The sequence below is a fragment of the Magnolia sinica genome, chromosome 15, assembly GCF_029962835.1.
Source record: "Magnolia sinica isolate HGM2019 chromosome 15, MsV1, whole genome shotgun sequence".
NCBI lineage: Eukaryota > Viridiplantae > Streptophyta > Magnoliopsida > Magnoliales > Magnoliaceae > Magnolia > Magnolia sinica.
The window spans coordinates 52,392,623-52,412,799 of NC_080587.1; the positions used below are offsets into that span (position 1 = coordinate 52,392,623).

The 20,177-nt window shown below is 35.7% G+C and overlaps 1 long non-coding RNA gene across 1 annotated transcript; it reads left to right on the top strand.

Moving 5' to 3' along the window:
• The first annotated feature begins 13,200 nt into the window (after positions 1 to 13,200).
• On the top strand, positions 13,201 to 14,179 carry LOC131227628 (uncharacterized). The gene is made up of 2 exons (XR_009162388.1): positions 13,201 to 13,571; positions 13,877 to 14,179. It is a non-coding gene; the product is annotated as an uncharacterized LOC131227628 (long non-coding RNA).
• The last annotated feature ends 5,998 nt before the right edge of the window (positions 14,180 to 20,177 follow it).

Here is a 20,177-nt window from a genome sequence, read left to right on the forward strand (position 1 = left end):
ACACAATATGTTTAGTTCTAGCATATGGGTGCCATAAATGTCCCTCGGTGAAAATCCCTAAACCTCCATGGCCAAGAGACGCCCCAATGTTGAGATCAAGTGGATATATATGAGGGCATGAGGGCCATATACCAGTAGGTCACATCTCCCGCTGTGTCGTGGTCAGTTAGGAGGGGGTGTGACCTTACCCGCTTGAGTGAGGGGGCAATATCTAGGTTGAGTTTGACCAGCTTGAGGAATGGGTTTGCTATCGACGAGACGAGCCCGATATTGGCACGTGGATAGTGAGGTCTCTTCTACTTACCCAATGGTGCTCTCGGTTAGGGGTGACAAGCTGGCGTAGAATGTAATAGACCCCAATGATGATCCCAGAGATGTATAATATTGATATGTAGACTTATTAAGTAAGAGTTGCATACTCAGCATTTTACTCATTCATTCATTCATTCACTATCCACTCGGGTTGGTGGTGCATAACTAATTGTTATGTGTACCTTCACAGTGGCCAAGATTTCGGTTGGGGTCTGAGATCAGGAGTTTACCACATTGAGTCTAACTATCCGAATTTAGGTTTGAGACTAGTTTGGATAGAAGTCCCTTGTGATGAACCTCATAGCCTATGATACTACGTACTATCATCTCGACTTCACACTCCAGCTTGGTCATTTCATTCGCACCGCATATTGTATTACATCCGTGGCATATGGCATTTTGGGTTGCTATGCTACGTCTCTGCATTTATATGGACTAGATGAGGTTGAAGGCATTCATGGGCTCGTCAAGATTTGTATATTATATTGCATTCTCATTATATAATATTGGCTTATTATGTTTTTTCATCAGCTAGCCTGGATAAGGCTGATGATATTCATGGACTTGTCAGTACTTCTGCTTACTTTGATATTTGTTTGTTTGGCACTTACCCTGCGCACACACTTTCACCACCCTCTAAGCTTTCTATAAGCTTATGCACGACAGATGCGTGCAAGTGGCGTTAGGTTGCAGCAACGTTGAGCATGAAGCGTGCAGCGGTCTTCTGGAGCTTTGATTTCAATATATGTATTTCCCTTTCAGCACTGTATTCAACTATTTATATTAGTGGTTATGTGATGATGATGTTGCCTTTGTGATTTGGGTAAACTTGTGGTTATGCTTCTTATGAGACAAATGTATGTTGAAAAATCCTTCTTGTAGGATCTCAGGATCAGAATCTGGCATATGGGCGCTGAGAGCCGAGAATGGGGTACTAAGGAGGCTGTCAGCACAAGGTTTGGCGATCAGGAATTTTGTGAGCCCGATTTTTAAGTTTGGGGTGTGACACTGTTGTTCACCATCATCTCCTGGGCATGGTAGGGTGATTGAATCCCTTCTAAATCCTCACAATTCTCCTCCATTGAGGCTAGTTCAATGAGAAGTTCAGAGGTTTGACCATCTCTTCTTCCAACCGGATAAGATAGGACTCTGATTCCAGATGTGTTTCTTGAATCAAGTAAGGTAGCATCTTAATTACTACAAGTGGATCCTTGGCACCCTAGTTCCCACCTTTAAATTCACAAGTTTCTATTACATCATTCAAAATTACTCTCTACAATTTCATATTTAGGTTTAGATCTTCTTCTAGTTCTGGTTCTAGTTACTTCTAAAAACTTAAAAGTTTAGTCCCTATGGATTCGACCTCAGTCTCACCGAGATTATTACAACATTGCGAGCCTACACTTGTAGTTAATAACAAGTTTTTGACACCTTTGCTGGGGACTACAGCTACGCTTTTATGAAATTTATTAGTATTAGAATTAGATTAAGATTAGGGTTTTTAGGATTTTTTAGTTATTAGATTTTGTTTTTAGGATTCATCTTATTTTTCTTTTCTCGTTCTTCTTCTAACATTGCTAATATAGTTTGATTGTTTTGATTTTGTAGGATTTTCAATTCTAGTTCTTCTCTTCTAGTAACTTCTTCCCTCTACTTACTTTCCATATTACTATATGATATTTTTTTTAGGAATTTATTTTAAGACTGATTCAAAATTAAGGTTTTATCATGTACATGCAAGAGTGGACACGTAAGTACGCTAATATACTTTTAGAAGATGAGAAGTACCGAGAAGGGCTGTCAAACGATTATGTTAGGAAACAACCTGTCTCAAAATTTTTCTGAAACCTTTATCGAGAACCGACCGAAATATAATGATCTACCGATTAAGAAGTCTATGTGCGATCATTTGCAAGATAATAATTACACTCCATGGATTAAGAATTCCTTACATGTTTATTAGAGTGAGGACAAATATCACCCATCTAGCAAGAAGAAAACTATGCATGATTATATTATGGGTGATAATGCATACCAACAACAGTCAAACTCTCCCACATATAACCCATATGACTATGATCAGTGGAAGCATCAAAATTAGAGAGATGAACCAACAATTGATTTTAATGACTACTCCCTTCGATCCTGTACTTATGAATTGAACTGGAAACAATCCAAGAGGAGTTAATTCAGAAATACATGGAAGCTTAAGAACAATTTAACCGATTCATCACATAGTCATTCGCAGACATTAGAAAATCATTAGAAGCAATTAAATCCTCCATTTAAAGAGTTAAATGGCATCTCAATGATGAGGAACACTATGCCAAAATTGTGAATTTGCGACGTATTTTTGTGATGGACGAAAATCGCTTGGTTTAACGACGGATTTATGGATTTAATCTGTCGCTAAGCCTCTTTCTCGAAAATCCGTAGTCCAAACATCGCGGAATTTTGTGACAGACCAAAATCCGTCGCTAAAATCTGATTTACGACGGAATTTGGTACATCGTAAGTTAGCGACGGACAAAATCCATCGTAAATTTTGATTTTGCGACGAAATATATTCAGTTGCAAATTCCCGCCCAAAATACCAAATGGCGACGCTTTTCAGTTACTTTTGCGATGAATCATGGTCCATCGTAAAAGGATTTTTGCCTTAAAACATTAATTTTTTTTTCATTTTTTTAAGAATATGGTCGAAAATTAAGTTTTTTTGTAGTCTAATAATTGTTTTTTAATAGAATTTCAGTGGTTTAATTGTACATATTTGTATCTAAGATTATTTTTTAACAATTGATTGAATGCAAAAAGAAAATTTATTTTATTTTTATATCAAATGAGTGGAATTTTAATTTTTATTTTTAATTAAAAAATAATATTTAAATAATTTGTAATATCACATGAAAAAGAATATTGAGAAGTTTAAAATTTTTAACAATGTTTGAGAAAAAATTAGATTTTGAAAAAATAAAAATCGTGATTTAATAAAAATCTATTTTGTGGGAACCAAAAAAAATATTGAATAAAGTTGATAATTTAAAAAAGAAGACTTTGATTTCAAGAAAAGAATAATATCCTAAAAAAGAAAATTAAAAAGATTTTTAAAAATGTGAAAATTTTCACAATGTTGAAAAATGAAAATATTTTGAAAAAGAAAATGAGAGTTCGTATTTTGAAAAATAAAATAAAATTGACAAGTTTAATAAAAATTGACAAGTTAAAAAAAAAGGCTTTAAAAAAAATTGGAGAAGTTTAAAATAATTGAAAATTTTAAAATAAAATGATATTAAAAAATCAATACTTAAACAAAAAACAAACATTTTGAAATGAAAAATAAAGAACTTGAAAAATTTTGTGATTTTGAAAAATAATTAAAAATGTTCAAAATTTCAAATTAAAAGAAAAAGTTATTTATAAAAACATTAAGATTTTGAAAAAAAATATATATATCATTTTAAAAAAGAAAATTGAAAAGTCGAAAACAAAATGATGCTTTTGAAGAAAAAAAATCGTCATTTTGGAATTTTTGAGAAAAAAAAAAATTTTGAGAAATTTTTTGAGATTTGAAAAATAAATTTCGAATTTAGATTTTAATTTTTTTGAAATATTTTATAATAAAAATGATATTTTATTAAAAGTTTTCAAAGAAAAATTCAGAGTAAAAAAATATACATTTTGGAAAAAATGTTATTTTTAAATGGAAATTGAAATTTATCTGTGAGAAAAAATATATTTTTTAATAAATTATTGGGCACATCCACTAATTGAACATTTAACCATTTTTAGACAATGTAATTAGTCCAGATTGAAGAGTAAATAATTTCAGATGTTTAAATCAAATTTCACTCAAATTGTTGATCAATCTTGTATGCCCAATATCTTTCTCATATGTAGCTTGGTCAGGGCAAGTAGCTAGTTAAATTGAGGGTATTGACTGGTAAAATAAAGTGAATGGACTAGACATATAAAATGGGCCAAATATTCTCGTCAAAATTGTGACCCAACTTATTGACCTCGCAAGAACTTAAGAATTGATGTTAGTAAGTTTTGTGGGCCCCATCATGATGTGTGTCGAACATCAACACCGTGCATTTGATGTGTCCCCTTTAGGTTATGAGATATCTCAAAAATCATCCATATACGAAACTCAGGTGGGCCATACCATCTAAAACCATATGAAGACATCCTAAAAAATATAAAAGCACTTGGTGGGGCCCACATGAGTTTGGGATGCGGCTGAAACTTGGTTTGACCCCTCATCCAAGTGTGACACACATAATGAGTGGGTTGGATATGTGAATCACATTTAGGTAGACCCAATATATTATTATGAATGTTAGAAGGAAACCCCTCTCCACTACATTTAGGTGAGTTACTCGTTACCCTTACCAGAGTAAACTTTGTGGGGTCCACCATTATTTATTTATTTTATCCACTCCATTCATCCATGTTAACAGATAATTTGCGGGCTAAATAACAAAAATGAAGCATATCCAAAGCTCAAGTGGACCACACCATAGGAAATAGTGTGATTGAACCTCTACCATTGAAAAATTCTTAGAGGCCATAAAAGTTTTGGATCAAGCTGATGTTTTTGTTTTGTCTTCATTCATATCTTTTTGATATTATGAACAAGTTGGATGGAAAATAAACATTATTGTGGGCCCAAGGAAGGTATCAACGGTGGAAATCATTATTCCACACTATTTCGTCTGGCATGGTCCACTTGAGTTTTCAATTTATTGAAAATTTAGGATCAATCCACACCGTTCATCCATTTTCAAGATCATTTTAGAGAATTATCCAAAAAATGAATCATATCCAAAGATTAAATGGACCACACCACAAATAAGGGGAACGGATTGACTACCCCCCCTGACACTAGCCAATGCTGGTGGCCAGTGCTTTGTGGGCCCCACCATGATGTATGTGTTTCATCCATGCCATCCATCTAAGTTTAAAGATCATCTTATGACATGAGACCAAAAATGAGGTCTATCCCAATCTGAAATGGACCACATTATAGGAAACAGTATTGAATGAGCATCAACCATTAAAAACATCTTGGGGGCCATAAAAGTTTTGAATCAAGATGATTTTTGTTTCCCCCCTTCATCTAGGCCTGTATGACCTAATAAACAGATTGGATGTGAAATAAACAATATAGTGGGCCTTAAGAGGATTTTAATGATGGAGATCCAATCACTATTGTTTTCATGTGGTGTGGTCCACCTGATATTTATATACCTCTCATTTTTAGAATAAATCCCTAAAATGATGTTTAAAAATGGATGAACGTAATGGATGAAATACATACATCATGGTGGGGCCAACAGGGCACCGACCACTAGCCACGGGGCTGGTGTAAGGGGGAGTAGCGAGACTAGCTACTGAAGTGATGTTAGCAAGTTCCGCGGGCCCCACCATGATGTATGTTTTGTATCCACACCTTCCATCCATTTGGAGAGATCATTTTAGGGCAATATCCAAAGAACGAGTTAAATCCAACGCTCCAGTGGACCTCAGCACAGAAAACAGTGAGATAGTGATGCCCACCATTAAAAACTTCTAAAGGCCATAAAAGTTTTAGATTAAGCAGATATTTGTGTTTTCCCTTATTTCATGTCTTTTTAACTTTTGAACAGGTTGGATTTCAAATAAACATTATGATGGGCCTTAGGATAGTTTCAACTGTGAGAATCACTCCCCCCACTGTTTTCTTTGGTGAGGTCCACTATAGATCTTTTTTTTTTTGCCTTATTCTTTGGTTCTTACCCTAAAATGATATCTAAAAATGGATGGATGGTGTAGATATAACACATACATCATAGTGGGGCCCATAGAACTTAGTAACGTCAGCATCCAAACAGCGTGCGTCCAGAGACGGACGCGGATTTCCTGCTAAAGCCTTTAGCAGGAACTTCCTGCGCAAGAATGTTGGGTGGGGCCCATGGAGATTATTTTGTGAAATCCACCCCATCCATACGTTTTTAGAGCTCATTTTATGACGTGCGACCAAAAATTAGGTGTATATAATACTTAAGTGGGCCACACGAGAGTAAATAGTGGTAATTCAGTGATCCTATTTATGTTTTTGGTTTTTTCACTTAATCCCATTTAGAATGACCTTATAAACGATTTAGATAGCATGTAAACATCAAGGTTGAGCCTAGGAAGGTTTTGACGGTGGAAATTTATTTCCCCAATTTTCCCTTTTGCGTGACCCCCTTGAGTTTTGTATTCACCTCATTTTTTTGTCTCACTTACTGAAATTAGCTCAAAAAATGGATGGATGGAATGAATTTCTCACATACATTTCAGTGGGCCCCACCCAGCATCCTTACGCAGGAAGTTCCTGCGAAAGATTTTCGTAGGAAATCTGTGTCCTCCAGAGACTGCCCTAATCTCTCACACCCTCTCCTCTCTCTCTCTCTCTGTCTCTCTCGCACCCTCTCCCTCCTCCCTCTCTCTCTCTGTCTCTCTCTTCCTCTCTCTGATCTCTCCACCACAGATCTACTGTTGTCAAACGCCCTACCCACGCACGCACGCTCTCTCTCTCTCTCTCTCTCTCTCTCTCTCTTCGAAGCTCGGTTGAAGGCTAGCTCATTCACGACCGTGAGGTATTTCTCTCTCTCTCTCTCAATCTCAATACTGATTTAGGGATTTAGCAATTTGTGGATTCTTGATTCGATGTGGACCGTCATTTAGGGATTTGAGGATTTTAGGGCTTACAGATTTGAATGTGGACCCCGAATCAGGGATTTTAAAGGTACATCTTTTTTGGGACATTGTTAAATCCTCAAATTTGGGGATTAAAGGAAGAGGCTGGGGTTGTAAATGAAGGGATTCTTAAAGTCTTTTTTATCATCAAATCGGTATGCATATTGTGGGCTCCATTGTGGATGAACTATGGAGCATAGTGTTAAAAATGTATTGATTGGATGATCATCTCTGTCCAATTAGTAGTTGTCAAATGGATGGATACAGAGAAGAGTTCAAATACAATGGGTGAATCAGATTATTAGCATTGCTGATTCATTGTGATTTGTAGACCTTACATTGCATATTTTCATGCCTTTTTTTGTTGGATATTTTTTTTAAGGAAATGATGTAACTGTTCTTTCTTATAAGTTGTTTTATGTTCATATCTATCCATAGACTTAAAGAATTGACTTATATCCTTTTGATTTAATCCTGAAGTGCTATGCAAACTAGCTAACATTCTTTTGGGGGAACGAGGATCTCTTGCTTTAGGCAGCTACTAAGCACATGTTTGCCCCTGGTGCCTTATGAGAATTGCAAGGTGCCTTAGTAAAAAAATTTTGTTACCCCTGGTTGTCATTGTCACCATACACATTTTCTAATCTCCCATAGATATGGACGAATGAGGTCCAGCCAGAGCTTCTATAAGGGACTTTCAAGTGCTTGGAATGCAGTTTTGTCAACAAGAACGTTGAACAACGATTCAAATACACTGAGGTGCGTTCGACTCCATTCCTCAAAAATTGCATTTTACTAATTTCTACCCTTCAATATGTTAGGATGAGATGTTTTATTGTGATTTGCACTTTGTGCATTGGGACTATTGTTCTTGCAAACTTCCACGTACATGGTCCACAGTTTTAAAGGTTTGATTTGAATTACTAGTAATATATTAATGTTCAAATGTTTGCCAAGCCCACAAACATGCACAAGGCATCCCACCTATGTGCACATGTATCAGTGGCCAGGTGTGATATTCGATCTGTTCATCAGGTGGGTCCCACTATGTAGGTACCCTGGCCTAAAAATAAGCTGCTACACTCATCATGTGGGCTGCAATTTTAGAAACAAATGGAAAACTTTGAAAAGCTTATACAAGTTATTTCTATTATGTCCATTTCTGCCTAACATTGTGACCTTACCCGATCGATGTACCGGCTTGATTTTTGGGGTAGATCATCTCCACAATGGGATCCATCTAGGAAAGGATAGTTGGAACTGCACAAAAGAAAGACCAATAAATCCCTTGCTCGGCTAAGACATTTCTAACTATTGGCATCTCTTAACACATGCCTAAAAAACCAATTGTGTTTACATATAGTATTGAAATTAACTGCAATTGTTAGATTACTAAAGTGGAAATAACTAGATTGTGATTTCCTTGGCATTGGTATTAATTTCCTCAGCATTGGTATTTACTTTGTTTGAACTCCTTTTAAGAAATCGTTGCATGCCTCCTTGTGAAGGTCCTCTGATTTGCAAATCTGTCTTGTACTATAATTCACCACCAATTTGAAAATTATGGTGACTCATCTCGTCACACTATGCATGTCTCCTTGCGAAGGTCCTCTGATTTTCAAATTATTCTTTTTGAACTCCTTTTATGTCATTAGTTTTATCTTCTGGATTTGTGTGATTTATTTTAGAACTTCAAATAATGAATTGGTATTTGATACCTTAATAGGTGCTCGGCATACCTTAAATAGGCAAGAATGCCCATCCCCATTAAAGGGAAATGCCGGCGGTTAGCTAGGCTCAACTGCAAGACCTTAATGTTGAAGCAAAGACTACCTACCATTGAGTTGTGGACTTGGACCCAAAATGTAGAGTTATTATCATCCTTATTTTCACCCTTCTTATTTGTTGATTATTGACATGTCAGGTACTATCCCATCCACCATTGTAAAACGCCAATTATTGTTGTGCCCTATTTACACCTCTAAATGGACCAAGTAAGGGACCACTAAGAAACAATACTTATTCATGTTCATTTCTTTCTTTCTTACTCTTGATCCCTCTTGCATTAGCAGGTGGTTAGAAGAACAGAAGGGAATGGCTAATGTCTCACCCAAGGCTCCAGTGTAAGTGTGATGCTCTGACCTATGTGGACACTCAAAAACTTGACAAATGAGTGGATGTGCACTGTTTTCTCTTATTCCAGTTCTGCCATGCATGTGGATGCTGCACTCTCTCTCTCTCTCTCTCTCTCTCTCTCTCTCTCTCTCTCTCTCTCTCTTTCTCTCTAACTTGGCAAATAAGTGGATGTGCACTGTGTTATCTTATTCCAATTCATGCCATGCATGTGGCTACTGCTCTCTCTCTCTCTCTTAAATTGTTTGAAGAGTTTAATTACTTTTTATGTTAATTATATATGCAAATGTGGAAGTGTGGTGTGAATGTGTGCATGTCTATTGTATAATTTTGATAAATTGGTTTATGTCAAGAATTTTGCTCATTTATGTTTTGTCTGAAGGTATCTCTCGTTACGTATGGATGGTCATGTTCATGGAAGTGGAGTTGGCTACCCTCCTTAGAGAAGACACTAACCTTCTCTATACAATTACCACCAGCAAAAGGCCTCTGGTCAGGTATTCTTGATGGCATGGATGGAAGAGTCCTCTAGGTAAGATAATTTTCTATTTTGTTTAGTGTGAGGAAGGTTAGTGTCTTCTCTACCTTCAATCACATTGGAGCAACTGCATTTAGTTTTTTTTAGCTAATATCATCTGAGGAATTTTTAGGAGGTACCATCGTTATTGTAAATAATATCAACAATGTGGGGTGTGAACATTTGAGACGTAAACACATGCATTTGGTGAAATTGGCAAGATTGGTTCACTCCATGCACATTTTTACTCTAATAAGTGGCCGCCAGTAAACGACATGGTGTCTCACACTTTTCACTTTTGTGCTGGCAGGTTGAGATAAAGAATATGAATTCGTTCTCCGCAATGCATAGAGTGATTAATTTTGAGATCTCAAGGTAGGTTGTTCTCCATAGTCAAGGCGAAGGTGATCAAATTATTCAAGAAACCCGACTTTGGGATGATGGTTCTCAGGTTTGCACTCCATGTATTCTATCAAGTGTATAAATTCATTTTGGAGAGGTTCATGGTCATTACGTCTTGCTACACAAGCTCTTCCTGTTAATGTCATGCCTGCTAATGTTTTTTTCCTTTAATTTGGTGTACTTCTTAGAAAATGTTTACAATGAGGAAAAAGGAAGGGCTAGCTAATTATCAATATTTTCCAGAACCGGACCTTCCAGAAGTGGTCCTTTCAAACGAATTTGTCAAGGGTATACATTCTTCTTTACCAGAGCTTCTAGAGGTGAAGCGCAGATGATACGAGAAAATGGGGCTTAGCATGCAGGATGTTCTCTTTATTGTCAATGACATGAATGTAATTATTCATAGATTGCATGGGGATCACTTTTCTATAAGATATCTCTATGACTTTATAGGGTCTTAATGCGTTACAACATGTATAATTTCTCATGTTACCAGCCCATAGAAATGGACAATGGTTTAATTGTCCTGATTACTGATTGGATGGACAAACTTGGATGGGTTGCTTCGAAATCTCCTAGATTTGACCATCTTAATTGTTTGATCACTGTCCAATGAATAGGTGGTAGGAAAAAACAATGGTCAATACAAAAAAGTTGATTGGAAAGAGAGTAAGGTTTGTATCTGGAGATCATTTCGGCATTCCCCGTCCATGGCAAAGCTTTCTTATCAATGGGCTGGATTGCCAAACCATGGGTTGCTAGTACAAACTAGGTGCATTGGGAGAATGCACATCTTGATGCACTAGGACTATAATTTCTTGCATCTTTAAGCCTATTTTGATGTTCTGAACTTTCGCTACAGGTTGCAGATTTCTCCGATGCCGCTGTTGAAAATGGCGTTGATGTGAAGCTAGCTGCTAATTGGATAATGGGTGATATTGCTGCATATTAAAAAATGAAAAACTATCAATAAATGAGATAAAACTAACACCTCAAGAGCTAGCTGAGCTGATAGCTTTTATAAAAGGTGGAACTATTAGTGGAAATATTGGTAAAGAGGTGAATCTTCTGAGTTTGTTTCTCAAATTCATTGTCCATGTAGTTTAACCAATATTGCTGCATGAATTTGAGAAATTCCACTATATTCTGAACTAACTAGAAAAATGCTAATTTATGGTTCACTAATTTTCTACTCCCTCCTTTTTATTGATAATATTCTCGTGCCTTTCCAAATTGAGGTATTTTTACGTGTCACCATTTACTGTTGGAGGTCAATAGAATGTGTAGATCACTTGTTAAACTGTTACATCTTTAAGTGATGATTTAAATTAATGTTTTGGGAAGAATATTCATTTTAGTGCTCTGTTCATGACTTTAAAATCATTGCCATTTTGAGCCTGTACATGTTGGAGGTTGGTGGAAGCAATTTGTATCCTCAGTCCTTCAGTTATTTTCTCGTCATTTGGTTAATAAGTAAATGTCCAAGTTGCCATAACTTACTAAACAAACTGCTCCTGCGGTAATCTGATTGAATATAAGGCCAATTGTTGTTGATAATATCTATAAGTTTCTCCTTCCTTCCTAAAATGACAACCCTACAGAACTTTTTTTCTACTCTTCTGATGTCGATCTCTTGGTTTCCTGAATTTGCACACCTGTATGTTTTCCTTGCTGGTTTTCAAGACACTTCACCAGCTGGAGATAGTGTTGTGAAACAAATTTCTGCCTATCATTCTGTTTAGTTTGCCAGATGAAAATTTAGTTCTCTCATACCTTTAATAACTCTGCTACTTCACTTTCTTATGCTATACAAGAGAGTGTTGAACCCTTTGGCATGGGTCAAATCCAATGATAGTCAAATGGGGTAGCTAGATTCCACAGTGGAAAATTATTCGGTAAAAGTTTATTCCTAAAGTTGTAAATGATCTGAACCTCCGCAGCAAAAACACTGCTAATCTCTTCTCGTTTGTTCTCTGCTATTGGAAAAGAGAGTACATAATGCATTTGAATAGATTCCATATTTGTTAGATGTCTCTTCAAACTCCCAGACTAAGATGGTTTAGGAAAGAAAACTATGATTATTCTAAATGGATTAGATTTCTGGTTATACTTTTCCTAGAAGGAGATATCTGCCAATTTGTGGACCTGCACAGTTTTTCATTGATCTATAAAAAAATGAAAGAAAAGAAAAAAGAAGACCCTTCTAATTTCAGCGATTATGTTATTTGATCTTGTTTTGTTGAATTTCTTTTCCATTTTCATATTGATTTGCATTATACTTGAAAGTTGAAACTAAATTTAGCAAAAAGATCTTTACTTCTTCTTCTTATGAGTATCTGATCTTACTACTGCTATGGTCATCCTCATCATAGCCTCGTCCTAGCTATTTGGAGTCAACTTGCCACTAATCTTCTTTTACAAATTACAAGTATCATCCTATCATAATAATAAACTCAGTAATACTATGAATCTATGATATGTTTTTATACACTAGAGAAATTATACATGGCCGATTCAAAAAAAAAAAAAAAGAAAAAAAGAAAAGAGAAGGAGAGGCATTGTACAATTTATTTATTTTTTCTCTTCTTGTAGTGTGGATGCATTTTCATTACGACTACTTGGTAGTAAGAGTGAGTATGTGTGTGTGTGTGTGTGTGTGTGTGTGTGTGTGTGTGTGTGTGTGTGTGTGTGTGTGTGTTATCAATGGAGGAAACTTTGTTTAGGGGGACATGAAATTTTGTAGCTTATGGTATGGTGCCCCAATATTGGTTGTATGTTACTAGTATGTGGTAGATAATACTAGGTTCAATAGTAGATAATACTAGGTTCATCTTGGTGTGAAGACTCCTTTGAATGAATTAGATGGTAATATAAATTTACAAAATGGGCATGCTTCAACATCAGAGGTAGAAACCAAAAACGAGCTCTTTGTAGAAGAGGGATTTTGGCAATGGGCTATAGAAAATGGTGTTGGATGGGCTTGGATTTTGCTATTAAATTTTTTACATGTTTGGATGCTTAGTTCAATTGCATATCAATTTATTAGGATTGTTGTGTAATTTGGAGTTAAGTCTTCCAAATTTGGAGTTAAGTCTTCCAAAGTGAGCGGAAGTTGGGTTAGCCCCAAATTCATTTAGGACTTGTTTGCCTGGATGGGCCTGATGAAAATGGATAGGATAGGCCATCCATTTTGTTTCTAGCTTTGATGAAAGGCAGTAGATTGGAAATGGGTGCATTTTTAATGTTTACTTGCTTTCAAATAGAACATTTTGATAGACCAAACACCTGATTCTTTTAATGATGAGTTCAATCACCACTGCTTTCAATCTAATGTTTATGTATCCTCATCATAGATGTAGAGCAGAAGGCGAGTGGTGACCTCACCAAGGATGTAGAGCTAAAGGGCGTGTTTTTAGCCATTGGTTAAGAGTGAGAGGCTAGAGGGGCTATTGATATCTATTGGTTGAAATTTAAGTTTGTTCAGGTAAGCATGATTTTTGAGCATGGATTTTCTCAGATACTCATCGATACATAAATGTGGTAATGCTTATTAGTTGGAATGGGTTTTATATGTGGCCATGGGCATTGCATAATATAGTTGATGTGGGCATTTCATTAGCATGGTTAAAAAGTGAGCTTTAGACAAGGACTACGTTGGATATGTGTATTTGGCATGGTCACTTTTATATGTTGTGTTTTTTTTTTCTTGTCACATGTATTTACTATATGGTTTATATGTGTATTTGGATTGTATCCTCATTGTTGCATGTTTGATGTTTGCTCTGGTAGTTGGAATGCTGAAGTTTAAAGAATTAGTAGAGGCCTCTATTGTGGTTCTCAGATGTCGAAGAGCATTAAACCATGTCTGCCCTATCGCCGATTGGTCTCATCTTCTGTTTTATGGTTGTGATTTGCTAAGGAGATGTTGCAGCAACTTTCAGTCCCAACTGATGTATGATTTTGCCCGTGACATTCATGTGCATTTGTAGTATGAAAACATTAAATAGACCGTTAACTGTTTTATGGGTATTGTGTTGATTATTGTCTTGATGAATGTTAAATGGGTGAAACATGCACGCACATGTTTAATCATTGATCGATTATGATCGTGTGAATTATTTTTTGAATGACTATCAGGTGTAAGATTTAAAAAAAATACAAAATGAATCTGACATTTTTTTAATTTGTAAATATTTTAGTGATGGACCAAATCCATCGCTAATTTCTGAACAAGACATTGGACGACGGATTTGAGGTCCGTCGCTGTCCTCATACTTGCGACAGGTCCTATCTGTTGCCAATATTTTAAATGATGAATAATTCGGGTGGTTTTTTTCGAATTTCAGCAACGAATTTTTTATTTTTTGCGACGGATCTTATCCGTCGGTAATCTGCGACGGACCTTATCTGTCGCAGATTCAACAACGGATTTTATCCATCGGAAAAAAATGACAGTAAACAGCGACAGACGAAATCTGTCGTTTATTTGGTTTTACGACAGATTTGGTCCATCATAAATCCATGATTTTGGCATAGTGGAAGAGGCTAGGTTATCCTAGTCTCAACCCAATTTAGAAACACAATGCGAGGAAAGTGATCCTAACTCGCTTGTGGAGAGTACTGTAATTGAAAATGAGGAGTTAGATTCTGTTAATGAGCATACGGTTCAATTTTCTGAAGAGTCGATCTTGATGACTGTCCAAAGGAATGATCAAGAGACACTAATATTTTTCGAATATAATGATGTTGACACACTCCACCCTCATGACACACTTGAGCTCAATAAGGAGAATGAGGCTAGTTTATTCGAGCCTCAATCCAACTTAGAAACACTGTGAGGAAAGTGATCCCAACTCACTTGTGAACTATACTGAATTAGAAAATGAGGAGTTGGATGACAATCATGAGTTTGCAGCCCAAATTTTCCTGGAATCAATTTCAATTATGGTCTAGGTAAATGATCATGACGTACAAGAAATTATTGACATAATGATCTACTCCACCCATCTGACATGTTTAATTTAAATATGGAGAATGAGTTCCTTCTAAGTGAACCTCATCACTCTTTTAAGGGGTGCTCAGCCTACTCCCCTAATTTAAATGATGATTTGATTAGGGAGATGGACGATTCACTTGAGATGACTCCGGTATTTGAAACTACCTAGAGGAGGCCATCACTTGAATAGTCATCCCTTGACAATACAAAGCCTCTACTAATTAGTATCAAGGAACTGAGTCTTCTCCATAAATCTTCACCTACTGATTCTCAATCTATCTATCCAAGGTAAGGCAAGATGCATTCGATGATGATTGACTCTCACCAAGATGAAAAGCAAGAGAGTATGCCTCCCTCTAATGTCAAAGATGATGAAGGAATCCTTAGGCATATCATCACAAACCTCAATGTGGAAAATAGGCTCCTCTCAACTAAATCTCTTAAATCTTTGGATGAATGCTTGACACACTTTGCAAATCCTAATGATAATATTGTAGACACCTTGCACGATAATACCTCAGTTATTGATATTAACCGAGGGAATTAATTTTCTGAAGAGCTTCCTTCCACAAATTCTGAATATTTACCATTATAAGTGGATGAGCTAGAAATTGAACTGAAGTCTGAGAACTTTTCTAAATTTCATCTACTTGTAGTCTTTGATTCACCATGGTATACTAACATTGAAACTTTTTCTGTCACAGGTGAATTGTATATACTTTGGACACCTCAAGAGATTAAAAGGAAACTTTATGATGAGGTCCATAAATTTCTCTGGACATTCATGCTCCAGGGCATTAAAGCCTACTGCAAAAAGGGCTTTTAGATGATCTTGTTGAGAAACCTTCTGAGAAATTTATCAAGATACTAGCCGGAGGAGGAACCTTACTAAATAAATGAGTAGCTTTCCCTTGCTTTCCTATTTTAGGATTAGGTTTATTGCTTTCATAGGATTTATGAGTAGGATATATTGTTTAGTTTTCCTACTCACCCTTCTTCACACTGAGAACTTTGGAAAAGCTTAATCCCCCTTCTTCAGGTACTACCTTTCCATCAGTTCTCCTTTATTTTCGTTGCCTCATTTGCATTACATGTTTATATCTTTTACGTTGAGGACAATGTAGATTTTAGGTTAGGGGTGTGGATTAGGTAAACTAATAAGTGTTTTTTTAGTTTTCGAGCAAAAATTGTGGAAATTTTCAATTTTTCAAGATAAAAATCTGTTTGGAAAACCAAAGTTTTTGCACTTAAGAATGTTTTGAGTATGATGATAAGATGGAGACTAAAGTTTGAATTGCTAGAGTTTAATCAACCAAGTAAACCATCACCTATGTTCTTGCACTCAATTGATTGAGAGGAAGTTTGAATATCATGATGATCTAAATCACAAGACACGTTCAATCTACCTTCTATGAATAATGCTAGAATTTTTTATTGTTAGTATGCGAATCATTGATAGATGTTGAGGACCGAGTCTGGAGAATTCTATCCACCTTAAAAGATGAAAAGAACTAGCTAAAAAACAGTGAGATCGACAAAAAAGGTCATGTATGGTAAAAAGACTGGAAAAGAATGAAAAAGAATGTAGAGTTTGAAAAGAATGTATAAAAGTGACTGTCAATATAAAATAAAAAACTAGAGAAAAAGAAGAAAAATGGGATAAGTTCAGAAACAACACCTAATTATTTGATTATTCTTGAAGTGATGAACATGGCTAATATTATGAAAAGATAATTTTTTTTAATGGGAAGTAAGTTGATTTGCACTGAGCACACTAAGAAACTTGATATATGAACTTATGCTCTGATGTAATTGATAGAGAACCCTTTCGATTAATTGCTTGTTTGATTCGGCTTTAGGTTTTCAAATTTTCACTTTCGCCTCTTTGAATTATACTCATTTACACTCATTTGCACAAAAGGTTATTTTCTGAATGAGGTTTTGAACTTTGAGAATGGAAGATTACTTCACGCATGTTTTACTCGGGACTAGCAAAATGTTAGTTGGGGAGTGTGTTAAGTGTCAAATATTTCATATTCTCCCCTATTTATATCTTGGTTTTATGAACATGATAGTGTTTAATGGGTATATTTTATACATGTTTGTATTGCAAGGTTAATCTAAGAGCTTGGATTGAAAAGAATGCTAAAAGTATGGATTTGATGCTCAAGAATCACCAAGGATGGATCTTAAGGAACAAGATTGAAAAATTCACATGCCAAAGATCTAACGAAACTATGTGAGGAATGAAGAGAATTGAAGATTTAAAGTGAAGAAAAGGAATTCACGTGAAATTCGACTAGCCCAAGGTCTGGTTCGACTAGCCCGAGGTCTAGTCTGACTAGCCCGAGGTCTAGTCTGACTAGCCCGAGGTCTAGTCTGACTAGCCCGAGGTTTAGTCTGACTAGCCCGAGTTCTAGTTCGACCAGACTAGCCCGAGAAACTTCGGCTTGAACTCCATCAACATTATTTTTAAAATTCACATGAAATCCAACTGGTCGAAGATTCCACTCGATTATTTAAAGATGACTCTCGATCAGTCGAAGATTTCTCTCGACTAGTCGAAGGTAACGCAAATTTTGTGAGGACTGCGTAAATTTGAGGCAATTTCCGGACTTTTCCAACTCGGTGCGAAAGTTATAGTTCCCCAACTATAAATAGGAGTTCCTAGGATGCTCCAAGGCATCTTCTAGGGTTCGAGGAGTGGTGCAAAAGGGTGTAGTTGCCACTCTAAAGTTTTTTTTTTCTTCTTCCTTAGTTGGTCGTTATGTTTTGTTTGAGAGTTTTTAGTTCAATCATGTCTATGGTTGGCTAAACCTCTTAGCAAGGGCTAAGAGGTGAAGCTTATAGCGTGATTAGGATGTTTATTTTTCTTTGATTCTTATTTATATTGAACTTCATTGAATTCTAGTTTGATTATAAGGAATATTCTCAGTTTTTTATGGATTGTTGTGACTCAAATTACAATAGATGCTGCGATAGCTTTAATATATTCTTTTCCTATTTGAGATTATGGGATTGGTAAATCTTGTTATTCACCATCGTCTCTTGGGCGTGGTAAGGTAATAGAATCCTTTCTAAATCCTCACAATTCTCTTCCATTGAGGCCATTTCGATGAGAAGTTCAGATCTTTAACCATCTCTCCTTCCAACTGGATAAGATAAGACTCTGATTCCAGTTGTATTTCTTGAATTAAGTAAGGTATCATCTTAATTGCTACAAGTGGATCCTTGACACTCTAGTTCCCACCTTTAAATTCACAAGTTTCAATTACATCTTTCAAAATTACTCTCTTTACAATTTCAGATTTAGGTTTAGATCTTCTTCTAGTTCTAGTTCTAGTTCTAGTTACTTTTAGAAACATACAAGTTTAGTCCCTGTGGATTTGATCTCGGTCTCACGAGATTATTACTATGACCCTACACTTAGGGTTGAGAACAACAAGCTAGAGCGCTAAGGATCCACTTTGGATATATCACAATGTCAGTTTAACGATTCAATTCGGTAACTCAATTGAAGAAGAATAATGATTCCCTTCAATTGGAGAATGGAGTGGTTAAATAATAAATCACAAACCAACATAGATTAGGTACAAAATTGAATAATCTCTCATGAAGAATTAGGTCCTTGATCGTAGGGAATTCCAAATATGCAATTTGTACGGAGTCTACAATGGATCTAGGGATTTTATAGATAAAATATTCCATCAATACTCAAAATTCAATAAAAAACAATTAATTATCCACCAATTAAAACTAATTCATTGAATAAAAAAATGAATTAAACATCAAAATCCTTCTAAATTTTCACCTCTTAGCCCTTATGAAGAGAATAGCCAATCATCGTCATGATTAAACTAAAACTCTAAAAAAACTTAAAAATAGAAAAACTAGAACTAAAAAAGGGAAGAAAAACTCAAAGTTGAATTGTTGTGACTTCTTCTCCCTAAATCTTGTCTCTCTCCACATCCTAGGGTACTTTGGAATATTTGAGGAAGGCCCTTTAAATAGGAAAATTCGCACTGACCTTAAGAAATTGTGAAAGTTTGTAAAGACTGACATTGTCGATTGAAGCATCGATTGATCGATGATTTCCAAAAATGTCCAGTAACAAAGTTTTAAAATTCAAAATATGGTTCATCGATCGAACCATCACCATCAATCGATCAAATGTGTCGAAAAACTTTCAGTAAGCATTCTGTCAGAAAAAATTGTTCAATGAGTTTTCCAAAAAAAATTGAATTTTCTAGGGCCTTCCTCCTCATCAATCGAACACTCCCATTGATTGATTGGTAAGTGCAGTAAATTGGAGATTTCATCTTCTGGTTTGAAAAGGAGAGTTTAAGATGTCCTAAAAGGGGGGGGGGGGGGGGAGTGTTGAATAAGACTATGCCAAATAATCAAAATAAGTGCTGAATATGTGAATAAATCAAAGATCTCAATTGCTTAAGTATTAAAATGTTGATTCCAAATAATTCGTAGGACAACCTTTACTTAAAGTTTTAGGCAGGACAACCTTATTTCCCGAATTTCTTTAAAATCAAAACCTCAAACTTGCAAGAATAACAATAAAAAAAATATTACAACATTCACCACTCAACTTGAAATTAAATACAACCATTCACCACATAAAAAAGTAAGAGCATTCACCACATAACTCAAAGGATTATAGTGGTTCGGTGCTTTAAAAACAGCCACACCTACTCCACTTCCAAAATTACTCTCCATGTAATTTTGGCTTTCACTATGAAAAAGGTTTTCCCAGTGTTACTTTAAAACCTGATATAATTCTTTTGATTTTCACGGGCTATCATAATCAAACCCATCACTAAGATTTTCAGGCTATCTTAAACAAAACCTACACTAAGATTTTCAGGCTATTTCAGAAAAACTAAAAAGAGTTTAAAAGGTATACATATCTTCACCGTATAAGATGTATCAAAAGTTTGTAGCTGAAGAACCGCTTTCTTGAATGTAGATTGTTCCTTGTTCAGTCAGATGGAAAGGGTCTAGGGTTCTATTAATTTTAATTAAGTTCAAACTAATGGTTACTTGAATCAATTCTCTTAAATCTTAAAAGAAGAGTATAGTTTA